This window comes from Marmota flaviventris, chromosome 2 (genome assembly GCF_047511675.1).
Source record: "Marmota flaviventris isolate mMarFla1 chromosome 2, mMarFla1.hap1, whole genome shotgun sequence".
NCBI lineage: Eukaryota > Metazoa > Chordata > Mammalia > Rodentia > Sciuridae > Marmota > Marmota flaviventris.
The window spans coordinates 127,441,776-127,456,175 of NC_092499.1; the positions used below are offsets into that span (position 1 = coordinate 127,441,776).

The window sequence follows — 14,400 nt, forward strand, 5'->3', positions numbered from 1 at the left end:
TGTTTCCTCCCTAAATTATTTATTCTAAAAATAGCTAATACTCTCTGAGAAGTTATTCAATAAGTGACAAAGCAGTTGTTTCTTAAATAAGAAATTCTAAATTTGTATTCAAATATTTTATGAAAATATCCTACGATATAGGAAGGAAGGAAGAAAGGAAAGGAGGAAGGAAGGAAAGATGGAAGAAAGGAAGGATAGGAGGAAGGAAGGAAAGACAGAAGGAAGGAAGGAAGAATGGTGGTGGGTACATGATAGTGGTATTATAGGATCATCAAAGAGCTAGTTCTGAAAGTGTTATTTGTCCTTTTAGAGAGTCATTCAGCTGGAACTTAATGTCCTCAGATATTTGTGCTTATCATCAATCCAGACCAATCTACTACCAATAAATAAGCATTCCTCATACCATACTAATACTCCTATTGGTTTATCCTCAGCATGCAGAGTATTTCTATAAATAATCCAATAAGTGAGACAGCACTTGTCTCTTTAATAGGAAATTCTAAACCTATATTCAACCAGTAAAGATTTTATGAAAATACCCTGAGATGTAAAAAAAAAAAAAATTATAAGAAAATAGGTGGACATTTGACTTGACTTTTGGGTAGATAACTATAATGGCAACTCTAGAAGTTTCTCAGGACCCTTTTGTCTAGACTAATACATGAATTTATACTGCAGTGGGACAGTTATCAATACTGATATATTTACTTAATATATTAGAAACAAAGAATCACAAGTTAACTATGAACTTGGGTTATATCATTTAGAAGATTATTAAAGCATGTTACAATATACCTGATAGCAGTACAAAATGATACTTCTTTCATCTGATTGGTTTAAATCAATCCAGGGAAGTTTATGTTCATACTAGGATCAAAGGATCATTACCCCACACCATTGTTTTATCTGACTAGGAGCAACTTTATTTCAACACAATCTACATTCAGGCCAAACAATACTGTTTCATGAATTGTTGCCTTTATTAACCTGAAAATGCTCTCAAATATCTGAATTTTTTATGAAACTCTATCCTCATTACTATTGTATAAAATATATGTCCTTCCAGAAGCTGTGTAAAATATTCAAAAAATAGAAGTAAATATATAGAGATACTACATATAAAATATTAACTACTACATCCATCAAAGGAATAATTATAAATAATTGTTATTTGTTAGACAAAAATTCAAATTATATTTAAAAAGTTGTTACAAATCAAAATCTATCAAGAGAGAAAAGTATATTAAGAGCCAAGATAACTTATGACATGAGTTATGCAGAAAGAATGTAGAACTCTTTCTTAAATACCCTGAGCATTTAGTATAGACACAAAATTGGCCATCCCTTTAGTGTAGGACTATGCTAATTCTAGACTAAAAAATAATGTAGATGTGTCCAACAAAACATGACATTGGGCTCTTTCATCTTTCCATGTCACCATTATGGAATGCTTTGATGTCTTGGCTGATACCGATAATACTCCCAAAAGAGGAAAACACCAGTTTCTTATTAGGCTGTGCTACAAAGTTATTGCCTGGTTTCTAATTGGGATGATGAAGCATGGTTACATTAGTGAATTTGAAATCATTGATGCTCACAGAGATGGGGAAATTGTTGTGAACATCACAGATAGATTAAACAAGTATGGAGTAATTGGTCATAGATTTTATGTGCAACTAAATGATCTAGAAAATGGCAAAAGAATCTGTTCTCATCCCATCAGTTTGGTTTCTTTGTACTAATGACCTCAGCTGGCATAATGGGCCACAAAGATGTAGGAGGGAAAATCCTGGGTTTCTTTTTGTAGGAATGTAATTCAAATAAAATTCCTCAATGGAAAAAAGCAAGATTTTTGAAAAGTCAAAAATAATGGGGGGGGGGGGTATAGTAATAATTCTAGCAAAATGTCTGCTCCAAATATTACCAAATAGTTTTTACAATGCTATGGTCTATATGTAAGGTATCCTCCAAAAGTACATGTATGAAACAATGCAGGAAAGTTTAGAGGTGAAATGACTGGGTTATGAGAATCTTAACACAGTGAATTAATCCTGTGACAGGGAATAACTGGTTAATAACTGTAGGTAGATAAGCTGTGGCTAGAGGAGGTGGGTCCCTGGGGGTGTGCCTTTGAGGTATATATATTTTGTTCTTGTTGAATGGAGCTCTTTCTCTGCTTCCTGGTACCATGTTCCCAGCTGCTTTCCTCTGCCACACACTTCTGCAATGATGTTCTGCTTTATCTCAGGCCCTGAGGAAGGTAGTCAGTCATCTATGGACTGAGACCTCTGAACCTTGAGCCCTTACATAGTCTTTTCCTCCTTTAAATGTTCTTGTTAGGTTTTTTTGGTCACAGCTGCAAAACAGCTGACTAAAACACACAGGTACAAAACTTTTTGCAAAGGTACATCTCAACATTACTTAAAGACAGAACGTACAAGAACTTAAAAGTAACTGAGTAAAAAGAAATAAAGCAACAGACCCAAATGCCATGTCCACAGACCCAATAGAAGTTGAAGAGCACTTTGAGGGACCTGCAGGATAGTGCAGTGACTCTAGAAATTAGTCTTCTCCACATATAAGCCATGGAAACCCTAGAAAGACTTGGACAGACTGAATCTCTGACTACTGGAAGGAAACTTTAAGTTATACCAGATGTAAACAGCCAGATGGCCCAGTGCAAGATTTAAAGAATCAGACTTAATTTAAAGAGGTAAGCATGATTTTAAAGGATACAATTTAGAGTCAGTCTTCTAAATGTATACTTCCAGGGGAGGAAAAATGCAAGGGGGAAATTATTCCCTTTGAGTATCATTTGGTAAAGGGGAAAAAATAAAAAGGGAGAAATTTTATATCCTGTGAAACAAAACAAAAATACCCACAAAATCAGGAACCATAACCCCTTCCCCCTCTTCAAATAAATTAACTAAGCCCACTACAAAGACAAGGGCCACCTGGTTTATGCCATCAACGTCCTCAAGAAAATATAAGGTCTTATCATTGAAACAAACCATTGAAACAAACCATCATCATACATTCATTCACTTTTTCTGAGAATACCTACTATAATGGTATTGTTAAAAATGATTGAAGTTGACAGGAAACAAGACAGGTACTTGGATGTGTCAGCTGTACTGGTGTCAACAAGCCAAAAATGGTCTTCATTACCTAAGGAAAGAAGAGCAAGATCAAGAGGAAAATATGTATGGCTCATGCATGCTATTTCTTAATGGAGATATTTGCTTTATACTGAAAAAGTATCCACTATAGATGCTATAGAATAAAGGCTAAATATAAAATTGCTTGAATTTGAAGAACCTATAAAGTTGTTTAAGGCAGAAACAAGAACTTTAATTGATCAACCTTATTTACATATGAATGGAAGCTATATTAATAGTTATTGATTTTATCTATTGCTTGTAATTTATCATATAATGATCTTAGTGGAGCCACATAACACTCAGTTAAAAATATAGCTGACTACTCATAACTGCATTTCATTTTGTGAATAAATTGAAATATATATTAGAATTCAAACATATAGCCATAATGTCATTGTCTTTATGTTCTGAGTCATTAATGAACCAGAAACATTTTCATCCTGACATACATTTGGGGTTAATACATTAACATCTGTATTTAGATAAAATGAATATTAGACCTTTGAATTGTACTTATAATCATAAAACTTGTCAACTTTCTATCAGTGCAATTTCAGTGAAAAAATAATTTTTTTTCTCAAGAATACTATCAAGCCTGTAAGTTACTCATTGAGAAGAATAACCTATAATGGCAATTGTCTTGCCTCAACAAATGGCCATGATTATCCCAAGGGTCTTATTAACATTTGACTTTACTCATAGCACATACACACTTTCATTATAATGAAAATACAGGAACTTGGGAGATAAAAATTAGGAACCAATGTGTTCATCAGTTTATCCAATTTCAATTTTTTTGAAGAAACATTAATGAAACTCATTTTCTTACCCTAGTTGCAAGGGTCTTCAGTGACAGGCAATCCATCAGTGATCAAAAAATATCCCAACGCTGTTAAAATTCAGTACTAATATTTTTTCTATTAGTGTATTGAGACCCCAAATAACTATAACACACTGAGCATAATTCCAACATATGATATTTCCCAGCCTTCAATAAAAGCAATTATAGATAAATGTAAGAATTTTCTCATGTTTCAATCATTGTGAAGATGATATACCCTATAAACCTTGATATATATATACCCTATAATGATATTATATACCCTATAATGATATACTGTCTAAATGAATAAATAATTATTATAGAGGTGAGTCTTCACTAATCCAATGGTCTAATTTGGAATTTTTTAGCCAGCAAAGGTAGCCTTTCACCTCTGCTCAGTAGAATAGTGCCAGCAGGAGTCACTGAAACATGAGATGAGAGAGAAAAAAGCCAATATCTTAGTGCCAAATATTCAAGAAAAATTGGAATTAAAGAAAACTTGATCATAATTTGACTTAGAAGCATTTAGAAAAAAAATGTATTTAGAATGAAAACGAGTTTCACAGGAGACTTCATCATTGGAAACCCAAAATAAAATTCTCATGAAAAGAAACCAAAAAATCCAAAAGTCTTATCTCACAATTCTCACCTAAACTGTGCCTCAGCATAATCCAACTGAGCCTGACTTTTGAGCCATCACTTTTGTTCAAGATAACATATCATCATTGAACTAAGTCATGGCACTCATATATTTAGGTGTAATATACTTACCAGAAATGGATCTTTAAACACTGGTACTATAGTCAACCAGATGCCACATACTTACTGTCAGACACTTTGGTGGTACAAATTGCCCCATGAGCACAACAGTGTAAAAAATTCCTTCCTTAGTAGTCTTTTTCTAGGAGATAGGAATAAGAACATAGTCAAAGGGAAGCATTACATCTCTTATGTATATATGGCACCCGACAGCTATTTCTAATTTTATAAGACTGATATGTTTGATACTCCAAATATGAACTACTATAAAGCTACAGAACATTGATTGACCACTTACAGTAAGGACAAAGCAAATAGGTTTCATGTATTTTGATCTTAGGTTTTCATGTCAAGGAATGATTTACCTACAGATGAAATATTACTCTCATCACTTGGTTACATATGCAAGTACCTATATTAGTAATTATATTAGTAATACCAGCATCATATATAACATATGTATACCTTTTATTGAATATAGTGAAACCACATAAGACTCAGAATGTGAAAATAGGACTTAAGACTAATCATTGCTTTCAATTTCAGTAAATGGCGGCTTATATACAGTATAGGTTAGGTATCTGTGGGTTTTGCATCCATAATTAAAATACCCATGGACTGTGTACTATGTAGTTAGGCCAACGATGGTTGCATCTGTATTGAAAATGTACCAACTCTTTTGTTGTATTGTTATCATTCCCTAAGCAATATAGTATAATAACTATTTACATATAAGAACTAAATTGTTATATAAGCATTTATATTGTATTAAGTACTATAAATGATTCAGAGATGATTTAAAATCTACAGGAGGGTTGCATTATATGCAGATAGTATACCATTTTATATAAGGAGCTTGAGCATCCACAGATTCTGGTGTCTGCATGGGATCCTGGAATCAATTTCCTGTAGTTATGGAGGAATGACTGTGCCTCAGTCTCAAACAATTCTCTGAAATTGCAAAGTCTTTCAGTTGTGAATAGTGCTCAATGATCCAAAAACATTATAACACCATAGTAATCCACAGAATAGAATAAGAGAAACGGATTGTTAATTTGTGCATATAGAATCACTGAAGAGATAATTGCAATGAATTACAAAACATCCTATCTTCAAATCAAAATCAAAGCATGTTTTGTTTAGGTGAAAAGAGTTTAATGAGTGTTCATCAGTCACTCATTGGGAAGAACAGGTTATCACTCATTCATTTTACATAAATGAATGCATGGAATGTCTTCTTTTCTTTATTTCATTCCTTCCTCCCTCCCCCCACCCTCTTTCTTTTTTTGAGATGGGGTCTTGTTATTCTGCCCAGAGTTCAAGTGATTCTCCTGCCTCAGTCTCCTGAGTAGCTAGGACTACAAGACTTGTGCCACGAGGCCTGGCTATAATCATTTCAAAGGCCAGACTTCAAGAGTCAAATAGTCTACCTGATAATCTTTAATCACTATGGAAGAATTCATATCTAATGCATGTAATGGCATTTCTTTTCTGGTTGAACATTCTGAAGCACACAAGGAGGAAAAATAAGCTAAAACATCCAATTTATGAGTAATAAAAATAAAGATATGAAGATCAGAATAAAGGAATATGAATATTCTCTATGAAACAAAGAGAGGCAGGTAAAACAAGATACCCTTCAAAGTTTCTTCATTCTTATCCCGAAATGAATACCCCTCTCCAAATCTAATTACTTCTTACACCTTGTTGCCAGGATTTTTGCCTATTTTGAGCCTTAGCATAGTCCCATTGAGCATGATTTTTACATCATCATGTCTCCTTAAGATATTCTCCACACATATATCCACTTTGCTTTGTAAACACCTACCAGAATGGCATCCTGAAACCATGGTTCAAAGGGACAGGAGACTCATTAGATTCACTGCAGCATACCTCAGTGGCAGGAGTTGACAAAGCAGATTCTTACTCAGTAGTCCTTATCTAGGAGGACAAGAATGGGTAAACAGCAATAGGACTGAAAATTTCAGTGAGAAGTGAAGATACCATCAAGTGCACCAATTAGGCATTGAGGAGAACCAATAATGAACTCATGAATTGGAGATCTGGTCAGCATCATTTTCATATTAGAAACAACTGTCATCATTTTAAACATGTACCTTCATTATTCTGAAAATAATAATGTCTCATGATACTCAGGAGCTGAAAATTTGGCATTGTTTTGGTCATCAAATTATTAAATTTTAGTTTCATAGGAAACTAAAATTCCAAGGAATTTTTCTTTCAAGACTCTTGAACCTGCAATAGATATGGTCTTACAAATTACTGAGATGCTGTCAAGGCATCTTCCTATTATCTCTGTGTAAAGTAATTAGCAAATCTTTATTGGCTGTGATCACTTTAACAACCACATCTTCCTTGGCCTCAGTTTTATACAAACAAACTAAACTAAAGTTTTTACAATCTTGCATTTCTATGTTCTGCCCTGGAAACTCACAGTAAACCTGGTTAAAATGTTGTCAGTAACATAAATTAATTTGTTCATCATCTTTAAATTCAGGCTCAAACAACGTCTCAAGACACGGGCAAACTATAGGCAAGTTTTTTTTTGTTTGTTTTTTTTTTTTTGCCAGATATAACATGAATGGCCTTTATTTAGTCCCAACCAAGTTCCCCTTTCCTGATGAAACCTTATGAACACAGGTCACATTTCTATCAGAATTCTGGTATTCTGAGCCAAACTGAGTCACCTTTTAGGCTATTCATAAAATGTATGAGATCTTCTACAGGCTTTATCTCCAAACCTTTTAAATTCCTCTGCAAACTGACTCCAAAGGAGTATGTATGGTCAGGTTAGTTACAACAGAGACCCAACTTCTTGGTACCAATTTTTGTATTAATCAGATTTGGGTCACTGTAAAAAAAAAAAAAAAAAACACCTGTCAAGAGCAACATAGAGGAGGGAAAGTTTTTGTACTCACAGTTCAGATAATCACTCTAAGGATAAAACAGTCCATTAAACATAGTTACAGGTAAGGAAGAATTTGACTGTAGAAGGGCAAGCTGGATGAGTAAACATCCATTATGGCAGCCAGGCATCAAGGAGAGAAGGAAAAAGAAAAAAGATATATAAGGAAGATGAGCCCTTACAGGGAAGACAACTAATAATCTACTTCTTGCAGGAACATTTCAACTAGATACAGTTACAATCCAATCAAACCATTAAGACTAGGAAGAACTGGGGCTGGGGTTGTGACTCAGAGGCAGAGCACTCACCTAGCATGAATGAGGTACTGGGTTCAATCCTCAGCACCATATAAAAATAAAATAAAGATATTGTGTCCACCTATAGCTAAAAAATAAATATTTGGGGGCTGGGGCTATAGCTCAGTGATAGAACACTTGCCTTGCACGTGTGAGGCCCTGGGTTCGATCCCCAGCACCACATAAAAATAAATAAAAGTGAAGATATTGTGTTCATCTACAATTTTAAAAAATTTAAAAAATATTATTTAAAAAAGACTAGAAAGAACTGATGACTTTATGTCACTCAAATATAAAACAAAAAACCTCCAAATATTCCACCATTAAAAAAGAGATATTGGGAGACACATACTACACAAAGTATGACAGTAAGAATGCACATATAAAAGGGGAAAAACAATAATAACTCAACACATGCACAGAAAGACAGGAAAAACCTTGACAAAAGATCTAACTTGAACTTCAAATAAGAGATCAAAGAGGGCAATTGGCTGCAGCTGAACAATTGCTGCTGGGCTCATGTTTCCATCCTATCAGCAAAAGTATTCAAGGCACATGACCACAGCCAAACACCCACGTGTGCCTCTGTACTACAACCCATGGAATCTCTCTAAACCTCCTCCTGTACCCATAAATTGAATACAGACCATGCCCTTTACCCCACCCCTCATCATCCCTGCCCATTTTCATGCATGCCCCCCTGGATGCCTGGCACTCCAGAATTTGCCCAGTCCCTCTGATCAGGGGTAAGTTCATTCATGCCTTTATCCTCCCAGCCCCCAGGGACAGATGCCCCACAGGCACATACTGCTGCTATGAAACTAGTGGCAGTGACCTGTAGCCAACAAGTCCCTCCTCTGGCCCAGTGACTGAAGTTGCCTGATTGGGAACATACTTGTCCATCCCTTCACATCAACATCTATGATTAGCCTCTGCCCAATCACCATGAAGGGTCAAGAAGAGAAAGTGACCTTTAGCAGGGAAATCCCCAAATGGCAACCCTCCTGGAGGCATCTCAGGGTAGCCAGTGGCCATGGTAAAGGCCTCCACCAATTTTGACCCAGGCTTCACACTTCATTCCTCCTAGCAGCATAATATAGCCCCATGACCCTGGCCATCTGCTCACCTGTGCCTGGCCTGTCAGAGGCATCCATCTGCTTTGCTTCTCTCACTGGAAGGGAAAAGGAGGACAAAGGAGCTGAGCAAAAGCTTGGCTCTGGGACTTGTCATGTGCCCAGAGTAGCCAGTGCCCACTTTCTGAGTATGGAGTTTTGGGGCCTGACTGAGGAGCACCTCCAAAGGCTTAGGCCTTCTGGGATGCCTGGTGGGGCCTTCAGGTCTATGGCCCCCATTGTGACCACTCTCTTTAAGAGGGACATAGGAATACCCAGATCCTTTTCCACCAATGTCCCCTAACCTGGGCTTCATCATAATCCTATTGAGCATGATTTTTATGTCTTCATCTCTTTTCAAGACAATAAAGGTATCATCATCAACCCAAACCTAGATAGTCCTCTCCCCATACATCCTCTCACTGGCACTGGCACCTGGATTGGCTTACCAAGATGGATACGCCAGGTCAGTGTGCCAAGGGGCCTTGAGGATTGGCAAAGTCAGGGCTAGGCTGCTGCCAGGAGGATCAAGGCGTTCTTTCTGTCGGGAGCATGACCTGGGTGGAAAGAGGAAAACAGCTGAGGAGGGGGAAGGATGCCAGCCTTGGGGCGGACTCACACAGTCATTTCCTATATGGACCCCAGTGTTCCATCCCCAAAGGTGACCCCTATCTGCAGCTGTGACCACCAGTCCTGCAGGATGAGATGCCTGTGACCCCATGGATTCAGCATTCCACTGCCCCCTCCTGTATCAAGGAGTCCCAGCAGGGTCTGATAGCTAGACTAGGCTCTGGGCCCAAAGCACACTTACCATCAAGCTGCCCTTACAGGAGTCTTCGTGCATTGGCCAGCATGTGGGAGAATCACACATCCTTCCCTTGAGTGCATGGGTCCAAAAAGACACCTCTTCTGCCACAGTCCCAAGAACACTGAACTGCATAACCTGGAGCCACTTCCTTCCTTGGTACAGCCCTACAGTGTGTTGCTCCCTGGCCCCAGGCACAGACCCTATGTCAATGGAAGCCCACCAGGAAGCTAAACCCTTCCCCTGGGCCCCATTCTTTCAGTCTGGAGTTGAGCTTGGGTCTCCAAAGAACAACAGTCCCTTTTTCTGGGAGACTTTTGACCACACACCTTCCTGGGGTACCCTTAGGATAATGCCCTGGCACCCGGAAATGCCAGTGATAAGGCTCTAAACAAAAGCAGGCTTGAAGGAGAGACATGGAGAGGATACAGGAGTCCAAGCTAGGTCTCCTGCATGTTCAGCAGTTCCCGAGCCCCCTCATCATCCTTGACTGCTACCATGCTGTGCTCCCTGGATGCCCTGGCACTCTAGAAGTTGGCCAGTCCTTCCCATCAGCGGGAAGCCCGTTCATGCCCTTCATCCTCCCAAACCCCGGGGGCCTGATGCCCCATAGGCACACAGCATTGCCATGAAGCCAATGGAACCCTGTAGCCAACTAGTCCCTCCTCTGGCCCAGGAATAACGGAGACCTGGGTTCCAGGGAGCTCTGCCCTTTACTTCAACTTCTCTGATGAGCATCTATCCTGTCACCATTGCTCCTCAAGAAGGGAAGGTGACCTGGAGCAAGGAGATCCCCAAATGGCTTCCTTCCTGGACAAAGGATCTCAGGGTTGTCTTCACCTTGGCTTGAGGCCTCCACCTTTGCCTCCTGGCTTCACCCTTTGCTCTCCCCTGCAGTAGTGATTCAGCCCCATAACCCCAGTCATCTGCTCAACTTTGCCTGTGGAGGAAGAGGGGCCAGCCTCCTCTGCTGGTCTCCTTGGAAAGCAAAAGGAGGGCAAAGGAGCTGAGTAAGAGGTAGCCCTGGAACTTTCTTGTGGGAAGAGTAGCAAGTACCCTGAGCTTGGAACTTTTGTGCCTGATTGAGGAGCATCTCCACCAGCTTGGACCACCTGGGATTCCTGGTGGGACTTCCAGGTCTATTGCCCCCAGTGTGGCTGCCCCTAGAGGGACATAGTGATGCTTGAGTTCTCTTGTTATTTTCTTTCAGCATATTACTTGAACCTGACTCTCTGTCTCATTCTATGGTTTTAAGCATTTGTCTTATTGAGGATAATTTTTCTTATGGTCTTATTTTCTTACTAAGAGTTTGTATATTTCTCATTGCTACACTACTTTTTTGGCTATAAAATTAAGAATTAGTTATATTTGTTGACGTGTACCATGTTCTACTTTTCACTTTAGTTCATATAAATATAAAATTAGGGGTTTTTTGTGTGTGTAAGATGTAGAACTATCTTGTTTTTGTTTTTCTGTGCTGTGGATCCCCATATGCTAATAATGCATGCTAGGCCATCATCATACCCCTGAGCTACAAATTCAGCCTATAAGAGTACCATTTTTTACAAGTGAATATGATTTCTTTTAGCTGTGTTTGTTCTATGTATTTTCCCAATGGAGGGAGGTGATGAGGTAATCTAAAAAGTGACCTAATTTGGATGCTGGTTTTCACCAGCATACCAGAGCATGTAACTTTTGCACAGTTGGAGCCTTTTCTGGTTTTGTTTGACTCTTATGCCCTCATTGCCATACCATGTGTCAGAGCATAATCTGATACAGGAGATATAAACTTTTGAGAAGGTGCATATTGAAAGGAATCTGTATCATATAAGTATGAATTTTGGGCAGATCTTTATTGGGAAAAGAAATGGGATATGGAATGTTTCACCTTCAGGTGCAAGATACAACTTAGATTGAGAGAGAAGGCATAGGTGTGAACAAAGAATGGCTCAGTCTTTCAGGAAAAAATGTTCGGATATTATGATAATTCCTTTAAGGAGTTTCTTTAATTTGGAAGACTCTTTAGTATCTCTTGGCATTGCCTCATAGCTGGCATTCATGATTGATCTGGTTAAGAATGGGAAGGAGACAGATTTCATACATTGGAAGATTGGGGGTTCAGGAAAAGTTTTAAAAAAATATTTTTTAGTTGTTGATAGACCTTTATTTTATTTATTTATATGTGGTACTGAGAATTGAACTCAGTGCTCCACACATGCCAGGCAAGTGTGCTATCTCTGAGCCACAGCCCCAGCCCACCAGGAAAAGTCTTTGTAATAAGAGATTTTGAATAGAGGCCTGATTGTTTATCTGTCATTGTTCATCTGTCTGGCCTCTGTCTCATACCAAGTCTAGTATACATGGTTCTCTTCCAATGATTCTATGTACACTGAAAGGTATTCTTGTGCATCTCCACATTCTCAAATCTGATATCCCAATTCAATGAATAGTGCTCATACCTAGGTAGTATTTCAAACCACAGAACTCAGAAATCTCTGCTGTGGCCCCTGAACCATCTTCTTTCTTGGGATCATCCTCATCTATTTTCTGTACACATCTCAGACACAGAGCAAAGCCAAAATATGGAAACCATGATGAATGTTTCTTCCTTCACCTGAAATAAGATTCTTCTAGCCTGTGGAGGAACCCATGGTTCAGAATCAGTCTTAACACCATCATGAGGAATTTAGCCAAAATTCATATTTCTTCCTGACCAGCACATTGCCTTGGGTCACTCCAAGTATAAGGGCTATTTTCAGAGGGATGCTTGATCTTGACTCAGAGAATGTGGACACACAAAGTGTTTTCTTGGAGGGTGAGGCCCTTCCTATAGCATCTTTCTCAGCCTCAACCAATTGATTCAACATTACCTCCACCCCTTTATGCTTCATGACGACCATTACCTACCCCACTTCTCAACACAATCTGCCTAATCATGGCTGTGTGTAGGGCAAATTCCTGAATCTTAGTACCTCATCTCTGAGGACTGGATCCACCATGGGCAAAAATTCTTTCAAGACACTGATGATCTCCTAATTTCCCTTTGCCCCACTCAGACCTAGTGGCAGTATTGGGCGGACCGAAACCTACACTTAGGAGGGTAATGCTTGCCATGTGTTTTTGTGAAGAAACCAATTTTCTCTTGACTTGACTTCCTTCACCATTGCAGGTTATTATTTAAAATAATACGTGGGGTGAGGTACAGAAATTATGTCTATTAATCAGAATTTATCCCCACGTTGTGATTCAGGTTGTCTAATGAATCCATCCTTATGGCCCTAAAGGTGGCCTTCATGACTTTCAACTCCATAGCTTAATGGCTCATGACTCCTGAAATCCACTCACTTATGACCACTGAGGCAGTGGTGCCAATCTTGGTAGCCCATCTCACTAAAAGTCAGCATAATTAGTGAAAATGAGCTGAGTGAGGGGCAGCAAATATTTTTGGAGTTCTAGTTTCTTGGGTATACACCGATTCTTCTGAATGAGTTTTATTGGTTCATTTAGATCACCTGGAAAGAGGTCCTCTGAATATCTGGAGATTCCTTTAAAATTCACTTGCCCTGAGTGTGAAAATATTCATTCCAATATCCTCTTTCAGAATTTTCACTTAGTCTGCTCTTTTGTGTAATCCTATTTAGCATTATTTTAAAGTCATTACCTCTTTTTAAAACAATATAAATTAACATCATCTACTCAGCCCAAGGCTCCTCCTTTATCCACATGCATTCTCTTTGACCTGGACATGCTTATCCTTGGTTATTCAAAAGTCATTTTTCTTCTTTTATTTGGTACTGGAGTTTGAGTTTGAACCCAGGGTACTTTGCCACTGAGCTATATCCCCAGCACACCACCCCCCCTTGATTTTTTTAAGAGAGAGAGAGAGAGAAAGAGAGAGAGAGAGAGAGAGAGAGAGAGAGAGAGAGAGAGAGAGAATTTTTTACTATTAGGTTTTTAGTTTTTTTCAGTGGACACAACATCTTTATTTTATTTTTATGTGGTGCTGAGAATTGAACCCAGCACCCCACGCATGCCAGGTGAGCACAGTACCGCTTGAGCCACATCCCCAGCCCCCTAGCCCCTTTTTTAAAAAATTAATTTTGAGTCAAGGCCTCACTAAGTTGCAGAGACTGGCATTAAACTTGTGATCCTCCTGCTTCAGTCCTCCAAGTCACTGGGATTATAGGCATGGGCCTCCACACTGGCTACTATGTTTCCATTTATGTAATGAATTTCAGTGTATTCTTGTTTAAACATTCATCTCATATTGATCCCTCATTTCATCAGGTCAAAGCTGTTTTCTCCACTTTGAGCTTCTGTGCTAGTGTCAAATGTATGTCTACCTCTCATGAGGTATGAGTAGTTTAATGTTTTCCTTGATGGGTGGTATTTACTTTAAAAATGTCCTGTTATGGAGGTTGTAGCCTAATATCAACCAATGCATAAGTGACACATAATACAGAGATCTTATCTTTGTGGAATTGCTCTTATGTTAGTCAAATTATAGAGCATTTCATT

The 14,400-nt window shown here is 38.5% G+C and overlaps 4 non-coding genes across 4 annotated transcripts; all 4 read right to left on the minus strand.

Annotated features, from left to right (window-relative positions):
• Positions 1-4,640: 4,640 nt before the first annotated feature.
• Positions 4,641-4,715, minus strand: LOC114085154 (small nucleolar RNA SNORD115). Its single transcript, XR_003581436.1, has one exon. It is a non-coding gene; the product is annotated as a small nucleolar RNA SNORD115 (small nucleolar RNA).
• Positions 4,716-6,473: 1,758 nt separating this feature from the next.
• LOC114085157 (small nucleolar RNA SNORD115) lies at positions 6,474-6,553 on the minus strand. Its single transcript, XR_003581438.1, has one exon. It is a non-coding gene; the product is annotated as a small nucleolar RNA SNORD115 (small nucleolar RNA).
• Positions 6,554-9,384: 2,831 nt separating this feature from the next.
• LOC114085153 (small nucleolar RNA SNORD115) lies at positions 9,385-9,464 on the minus strand. The gene has a single exon (XR_003581435.1). It is a non-coding gene; the product is annotated as a small nucleolar RNA SNORD115 (small nucleolar RNA).
• A 4,043-nt stretch (positions 9,465-13,507) lies between these two features.
• Positions 13,508-13,574, minus strand: LOC114085156 (small nucleolar RNA SNORD115). Its single transcript, XR_003581437.1, has one exon. It is a non-coding gene; the product is annotated as a small nucleolar RNA SNORD115 (small nucleolar RNA).
• Between the last annotated feature and the right edge of the window lie 826 nt (positions 13,575-14,400).